Genomic DNA, 8,695 nt, shown 5'->3' with positions numbered 1-8,695 from the left:
TCCTCCAGGCAAAGGAGGAAGCCCAAGTCCATAATTTGCGCTTCTAAAAATGTGGGGGATTTGGGGTTTGGTTTTTTGTGCATCTTTTCTTCAGCCTTGTCTGCCCCTGGCTCACCTGTCTTCTCCGTGTAGCTGCTCCAGCGGGCATCAGAGGGCTCCTCTGCACCTGGGGGCCTGAGCCGAGTCAACCCCAGACCCTGGCCTACACTAGGGGGTGGACTGGACTGTGCCCCGCAGCCACCTGGTCACCACGGGTGCCAGTGACCCTCCCACTGCAACTCTGTTCCCACCTCCCTGGGAAGGTTCTGGCTTCAGCCCCGCACATGCACAAGCCGGGCCCCTGTCTGCCGAGGACGGAGTGGTACAGACAGTAACCCCACGTGGGGTCATCTTTCCTGTGTGGGCCAGAGTCTCCCAGCAGATGCGTCAGGTGATAAGTTTGACTTCACCGGATGGCTGGGTGTGACCATGAACGTGACCATGGGAGGTGCCAGCAACCCCAGGTGGCATCTGAGGTGCAGGGGTGCCGTGTTTGTGACAGCCATGCACTCACACATGTCCCCTGCTCATGCGGGGTGCTTTGCTCTCAGGTGGCCCCTGTGTGCTCCAGCAATGGGGATTCTTTGCCAAGAACAAAAGCCTGGTCCTCCTCCCTGGGAGCCCTGAATCCTGCTGCCTTCCTTCACCCGAGAGCACCCTGGCATGTGGCACTGGCTCAAAGTCCCTAGCCTGGCCTCAGAGGTTCTGCCACCCAAAGAAGCAGCAGGGGAGGGCAGAAAGAGGACTCGTGGCGGGGTAGTGGCCCGTCCTCCACCGGGACAAGGGCATCCCTTGGGAAGTCAGTGACAGAAAATAGACCCATCTGGGCTCAACAAACTGTGCTCAGTGACTAGATGTGTGCAGGATAAATGTGGATGTGCTGCCTGCAAGTTCCACCTCAGAGTCTGCGCACTGCCGGTCTCACCAAATCCTGGGTCCCCAGGTCAGATCCGCTTTCTGATGCTCAGGGGAGACAGATTGGCAGCCCCTCAACTGCCCCATTCCTGTTCTGTTGCGACAGGGCGGCTCCATAGCAACAGTGGTCACACGATGGTGGCACAGGCGGGGGTTGCACCCCAACTGTGCTCAGGGAGCATTCAAGCCGGTTCTATTCTGTCCCATCCTTGCCATAAGGAGTGGCTGGAGGTGAATTTTCTAGGCACAGAAACTGTGGTCGTCCCCCAAGAGGACATCAGATTCAGCTGAGCGAAGTGTGGGGCCCAGGCAGGGTCACTCCTGAAGCCGGATGGGGGTGTGGTCTGCAGGTGATGTTTGGGTCCAGTCTTAGACACAGCGGTGCACTGTGGACCGTGGGCCCCTCCTCTGGGACCGTGAGGCTGACCAGAAGCTTCTGCTCACTGTGTTATGGATAAGGGAGTTAGAACAATAGAGATGCGCTTCACTCTGTGCCAGAATTGAGCCCGTTTATTATAGCCAGCAGGTGAGGGGAGCTAGTGCCCAGAAAGTTCTCTCAGCCCCAGGAAGCGGTTTGATTTCTCCTTTTAAATCATGCTTTCAGTTGGGGAGGGCTCAGGGGAGAGCTAGCAGAATCTTACAGAAGCCGAACCATGCCAATTTAGTGGGGGGCACAAGGAAGTTTCACATACTAGGTGAGCTACAAAACATCCTGCAACTGCATCGAGTTTACTGCCAAACAGGATGTGGGGGATTTGGGTGCATTGTCCAAGCACAAGCACTTTGTCTAAGCACAGACACAAGCTGATGTTAAGGCTTGAAATGGAGTCAGGTTGGCTCTCCCAGTTGCCCACCCCCAGCATCACACGAGAGCATCATACCTCGTACCATCGGCCCAGAACCAAGACGTAATTCAAAATTCAAGGTGTGGCTTCTGTAGAGTTTGTATTGCTTTCACACCTTCGGGCTTCAGTTGTCAGCCTCTCTGGGGGACTGCCTCAGCTGAGGACAGCTGCCTCAGCTCACAGGACACCCCGTCCAGGAGTGATCAGCACAGGGACCTGCCCTGGCCCTCTCCTCCAGCTCAGGATGGGTCCAAGTACTGTCCATCCTGAGACCGACCTCCCGGGGGGCGGCTGTGACAGCTCAGCTTGTCTGTTCCCAGCCTCCTCCTCCTCCTCCTCAGGGGTGCCAGGGTGCCCAGAGTAAGTGCCCCGGCCGCTCTGAGTCTTCCTGCAGGGAGACGGGGGCCAGGTAGGGTTCAAAGAACACACTGGACCGGAGCTTGAAATGGATCCTCCTCAACAGTGGTGAGAAGGGCCGCAGACTCCACCCATCAGAGGGGGGAGATCGCTACAACTTTCCCTGCAGTAAACCAGCGCAGTGGTGGGTGGCAATGCACTAGCCGGTGGGATAGGTCTGGATCTGACAGATACGGAGAAAAAAAATACTTATTGAATAAGGTCAGCACTACCCAGGGACCATAATAAAATGCAGAGAGTGGCTGGGGGCAATTACAAGATATCTGTGAGCCACACCTGTGATCCCAGCACTCTGGGAGGCTGAGACAGGAGGATTGCAAGTTGGAGCCCAGCTTGGGTAATTTAGCAACTTAGCAAGACCTGGGCTCAATTTTTTTAAATGGTGGGGAGAGAAGGGCTAAGGATATAGCTCAGTGTGGTGAAGGTCTGAGGTTCAATCCCCAGTACCTGGAGAGGAGAGAGGAAACCATGTATGAACGTTGCAGGACCCTCTTGGTAATACCTAAAGGGCTCTCATCCCTTCCAGCTGCTGAAGGTTGAGGCCCAGGGCTTCTCGCAAGAGGGGCAGAGCTCAGTGGTGTTGGGTATGGCTCGGTGGTAGAGCGCTAGCTAGCATTCATGAGACCCTTAGTTTGATCTCCAGAACAGTGGGAAGAAAAGTGGCAGAGCTCCAAGGGGTCAAACTGCAGTGCCCAGGTCAGGGCCTGACTGGGGGGAATGGGACTGGCACATCCGGGGTGACGCTGCCCTGCCCTTGAGTCCTCTGAGACCGCTGAAGAGGCGATCTCTCGATCTCTCCCTGATAAGGGCAGGCACACAGCTGGCCCCTCTGCCCAAGACAGCGAGAGCTCCCTCCCTGAAAGTCCACACACTGCCCTCTCCTGAACCACCCGTGCCTCCCCTCCAGGCCACCGACAGGTAAGGGAAGGTGCAGCACAGCCTTGCTGAGCTCACGCTGGCCCCCGCGGCGGTGGGAAATGTAAAGGACAAAAGTGCAAAGAAGCCACGGAACACAGCCCCTCCCCTCCCAGGCTGCAGTCAGGCATGTCCTGGCCGGGAGCTCAGGATGAGGGGACCATGCTGTCAGGGCGGCTCTGCAAGCGGGGAGAGCAGCGGCCCAGAGCAAGTGAAGTGAAACGTTCCAATTGCCAGGGTAGACCAGAGGGAGAGGCGTAGGAGACCAGGGAAGTGGTGTGTTTGAGGAGACAGGCCAGAGAGGAAAGAAGTCTCCAAAGGCAGGGTGCTTGCTGATGCGTGAGCGTGCCCGTCAGGAGGCAGCAGCACGGTGCCGGGGCACGGTGCCGACTCCTTTGCAAGCCACAGGCAGCTTTGTAGACAGGCCTGCCCTTTGCCCCCTCCAGCCCTGAAACAGGAGACCGCACAGCAGTACTCGATCCTTGGAAATCAAACGGACCAACCATCATCATGAGTAGCGAGATCAGAGAGGCAGCCACCCACAGCATGACAGGGTCAACAGAACATGGCAGCTCAGAAAATATACATGGGCATCTAACAAGGGCACTACTCAATCGGGTTATCAAAATAAATCAAGAGTGCCAGGCATGGTGGCACACACCTGTAATTCCAGCACTCAGGAGGCTCAGGCAGGAGGACTGCTGAAAGTTCAAGGCCAGCCTGAGCAACACAGTGAGACCCAGTCTCAAAAGAAAGATCGATCAATCAATCACTTGAGGGTCAGTGATCAGGAGATGGGGGCCCCACAACTCCTAGCCCAGCTTCTGGACTTGAGCCAATTCTTGCACCCAGGACCAAGGAACTGAAGGAGAGATGGGATTCTCCCAGAGGTACGCACAGTAGCAGTTCCCCTTCTTTCCCCAAAAAGACCTGTGGGGAAAGGGGAAGACTCAGACCTTCTGAGGACTTCTGCACAAGGGTTTCGGTGGTCACTTGACTCAGAAACACACAACAATCATCCTGTCCCCTGCCCGAGGGAACCCTGAGGGCATCAGATCCCGCCCAGTGCTCCCTGTCCTGGTTTCTGGTGAGGATCCCTAGGGCCCTTGGCGGAGGGCGGAGCCCCCGGGGGCTGCTGTCTTTGCTTTCAGGGTCTCATCGTGGTGGTCTTTGGGGGAACTTGAGATCCAGGGCAGCAGCTCTCTTTGCCTTCTCTGCCAATGGATGCGCCCTCCCTTGGATGTCCCTAAGAATGGAGACAACCACTCCGGTGGGAGAGACGCTGGCGCGAGTGTGCCAACCGGTGTGCAAGTGGGCGTTCCAGCGAGGCCCCGGGGGAGTGGAGAGCAGGCTGAGGTAGAAGGTGTGTGGGGTTGGAAAGCGCAGCTCATGCTCCATGAGTGATTTCACCGCTGCCTCAGCTGCAGCAAGAACTGCATGTGCGCTGAATCTCCAGCTGCCTCTTTAAATAGAAACAGAGAAACCCACAGGTGGCTACATTGGGATGAACACAAAAATTTAAGTGCATTCTTTTTGGGGGAGGGTTGAAAAACGGTCTTGCTAGGTAGCCCAGGCTGGCCTTGAATTCATAGCAATCCTCCTGCCTCAGCCTCCTGAGTGCTGGGATCACAGGCATGCACCACCATGACTGGCAAAGTGAAGATTCTTAAAGGTAGGAAAGAGAAAAGACATTTTTTTTTTTGTACCAGGGATCAAACTCAGGACCTTGTGCTTGCAAGGCAGGTGGTAGAACCACCGAGCTAATCCCTGGCCCAAGAGAAAAAACATCTTAACAGCCACACCAGAAGCCAAAAGACAATAGAATAACATTTTTGCAGTGCCAAAAAAGCAGCTACTTATATACCCAGAACAACTGTTAAAGTAAGGGTTAAAAAGGCTACTTCAGGTAAAGACTAAGAGAACTTATTTTCTACCACAGACCCCCACCTAGGTCCTAAAGATTGTTCATAGGAAGGAAGTACTGAGTGGTAAGGAGATTTGCTGAGCACTGGCAGGCCTGGGCATAAAGCTGAACAGTTTACCGAACACAGGGATGTCTATTTTGCACATGTTTTTTAAACTGGAAATAAACTCTGACAGTGTGAGATTCAGGGCAACATCCTGTCAACTCTTCAGAACTCCGGGGAAGTGGTGTGTGCAACACATTTGAAACTGGTTTTCGTGAAAACCCAATCTGGTTCCAGGGAAGGCTGCTGGGCTGCAGCGGCTAAAGAAGGACACCAGACATATACAGTGACTTACGAACCCAACTTGTTCTCGGGGGCTGGTTGTCGCTCAAGTTGGTCAGGTTCCTCTCCAAAGCCTTCAAAGACGGTCTCCTGGGTACAGGCGGATCTCGGTGTCCTCAGAGAGACGCCGGCCCAGGATTCCTCAGTGAAGCCCGCACAGGAGAGGATGTTGTCGTGCTCTTTCCTGTCGCGAACCGGCGACGCAGAGCACTGTCCCGCAGTGCCTCAAACTTGAAAGAGCAGCGGGGTAGATCAAGGCAACTCAAGGTTTATTGCAGGCAGGCATCAGCCTTTTAAAGGAAAAGACCGAACTATTATGGGCTAGGATTACCATAGTAACCTCAATACCTGCTCCTATAGATAACATCAGATCTTTAACATAACAAAATGGAGTTAACAACACCTGACTCCTACAGATCTTTGGCTGTCCGTGTTTCTCCCGTGCAGGGTCAAAACAAGTTTAACACGTGCAGTCCTTAAAAAGGAACAAATGTTGTCTTTCAAAAAGCCAGTGGCTCATGGCTGGCTTCCCACACTTTCCAGAGCTCTTTAAGGGCTAAATCTGTGCCATCTGAGACCATCTGGAAGCCCAAGCATCTGGCTTTTGGGTTATAACTCAAGACTTTGGTTGTAAGTTAAAAGTAAAATTCTGGTCGTAACCCAAGTGGTTCATACGTCAGTCCGGTCGTAACTCGAGAGTCCACTGTAGGCGTCCTATCAGTGACTAGGAAGTAGTAATTACAGAAGTAGAAGTATTACTCTCCTCTCTGGAGGGAAGGGCTGCAATACGAGGGGACCATAGACTTGGCTGCTGTGCCCAAGGGAACGAAAAACAGAGGCACATAATGAAGGAAAAATCTCCATGCCCTGCCTTTGACCTCTGAACCGTGCTCCCCCACATTCCTATCTTGGAGCCCCAAAACCCTCTCTCCCCATAACTTCATCTGGAGCGAGGTCTGTATGACGCAGCTGAGGCTACACGAGGGCACAAGGGTGGGGCCCTCGTCTGACAGGTCTCTCTCTGGTTTGCTCATCCTGCGAAGAGCACACAAGCAATGGGTGGTTTTCTGCCCGCCGGAAGGAGCCCTCTGCACCAGCATAGTGAGAAGATGATTTGCTTTTGGTGAAGACACTCGGTCTATATATCATTTTATTACGGAAGCCCCAGCAGACTGGCGCAAGGACAAGAAAGGACATTTGCTCGCTGGCAGCCTATACTGATTGCACTCCTTGTAAGGCCCTCTGCTCCTTTCCCTGCGGCCTCCCAGCTGAGCCTGAGGGAGGATTTGCTCCTCCCTTCCTTAAAAGTGGGCCTAAGTGTATCCATTATCACCACCGATTCCCTGCCCAGAGCCAGCCAGGGGGTGGTGAGATCTGAGATCTGTGTTTGTTTTTATCTTTTTTACTTTTTTTTTTTTTAATCTCAGCCTTTATGAAGATAATATGTACCCACCTGTGGTAAAAATCAAACGATACAGGAGCTTATAAGGAAAAGCAGTGGTCTCCCGGCTCAACCTTTCCACCCCCAGTTCACCCCCTGGAGGGATCCCTTTTAAACTCCTGACTTCTGTGTTCCTGGCCTTATCTCTGGAACTCCTGAGTTTTCGATTTTAGCCAAAAGCCATCGGCCTCCCACTGTGAGCCACAATCGTTTAGCTCTGTTCTCCACCCGCCCCGCTAAGTTTGAAAATAGCTGTTCTGGTTTTGTCCAGTGCCTTTTAGCTCTAGCACACGAAAACCTTGATTTCACGTTGCGTGAGCTCCTGACGGCCTCTGTGTAACGAGCATTCCTGCCTACCCACCCCTTCCCGGGCCAACTCTCCCTTCTCTCTGACAGACACACTGCGAAGTTCTTAACATTTATTACGATCCAGTCCTGAACTTCAACTGAGCCCTCTCTCCTTTATCCCCTGCTTGTTTCTCAAAGTTGAAGGGGATGAGTGACGCTGATATTTTTATCCCCGTGCAAAGATGTTTTTGCCGTTGTTTCATAACACGTACTCAGAATATTCATTTTGTGTCCACGAACAACTCCGGATGGATCACTCAGTCGGAGACAGTTTCTAACATCGGGGCAAATACACTCTCCTTAGATCACATCAGCAGCTTAGAATCACGCGGCACTCACTCTCATTTGAGTTTGGGTTATCATTTTCTCATCCCAATTGTTTATTTTGCCTGGCGCTCTTATTTCATTCATTTGCATTACACACCCCAATGGTATCTCCAGCGTGTGGCATTTCTATAGAATACCTAGGCACCCAGGGAGCCTCCCTTTGTAGAATCTTCATTTTCCTCGTTCCAGTTTTAATTGCTTGGTCTCTGAGCCTAGATAGTCAAACATCCCGGTTTGCCAAGGGTGGATGGTTTCCTAGGAAACAAGGCTTTCAGTCCCGGAAATGACAAGTCCGAGGCCGGTCTGGATTAGCTGGACAAACCCATCCAGCCACAAGGTAAGGCAGGAATCTCCGCGCTTCCCTTGATTCTTTGTCAAGGATTCAGTTTCCCGAATCTTCCTCTTTCTTCATTTATTCCCTGCCTTCTCTTGAAAATGCCCTCAAGCAGCCTTTAAAGAAAGTTTGTATGCCGGGCGTGGTAGCACACACCTGTAATCCCAGCATTCGGGAGGCTGAGGCAGGAGGATTGCTGTGAGTTGAGACCAGCCTGGACTGCATAGCGAGTTCCAGGTCAGTCTCAACTACATAGTGAGACCCTGCCTCAAACAAAGAAACAAACAAACAAACAAAAAAGAAGAAGAAAGTTTGTACGCATACATCAAATCATCATCATTTTGCATAAAATCTTTATTTGTCAACTATATTATATCTCAATAAAGCTGGGAAAAAATGCTTAAATGTTGTGTTGGAGATAAACCGTATCCTTCTGTGATGGTTAATTTTTTTTTTTTCCAGTACCGGAATCAAACGTGTGCTAGCCAGGCAGGTGCAGTGCCACTGAGCTACATCCCTGGCCCATGGGCCTCAAATCTTGAGTGATGTTAATCTTTACTGTCAAGTTGATTGGCCAGAATGATGACTAGGAGGTTAATGAAACACAGTTCCAGGTGTGCCTGGGTGGGTCACGGGAGTAGGACCTTGGGAACTATGTCTGTCCGCAGCGCTTTCCTTTGTCTCTGGTTTCCCGGGGGCTCTCTGCTTCCCGACTCCAACAAGGTGGGCAGCTCTCCTCTACCACAGGCTTCCGCCATGATGGTTATTTTGCTACGCTGGAGCCAGCCAACCATGGACTAAAACCTGTGAAATGTGAGCCTCTTTTAAGTTGTATACGTCAGGTATTTTGTCCCAGCAGTGGAAA

The sequence above is a fragment of the Fukomys damarensis genome, unplaced genomic scaffold, assembly GCF_012274545.1.
Source record: "Fukomys damarensis isolate Sample0158 unplaced genomic scaffold, DMR_v1.0_HiC HiC_scaffold_23, whole genome shotgun sequence".
Lineage (NCBI taxonomy): Eukaryota > Metazoa > Chordata > Mammalia > Rodentia > Bathyergidae > Fukomys > Fukomys damarensis.
This window is presented reverse-complemented; position numbering follows the sequence as displayed.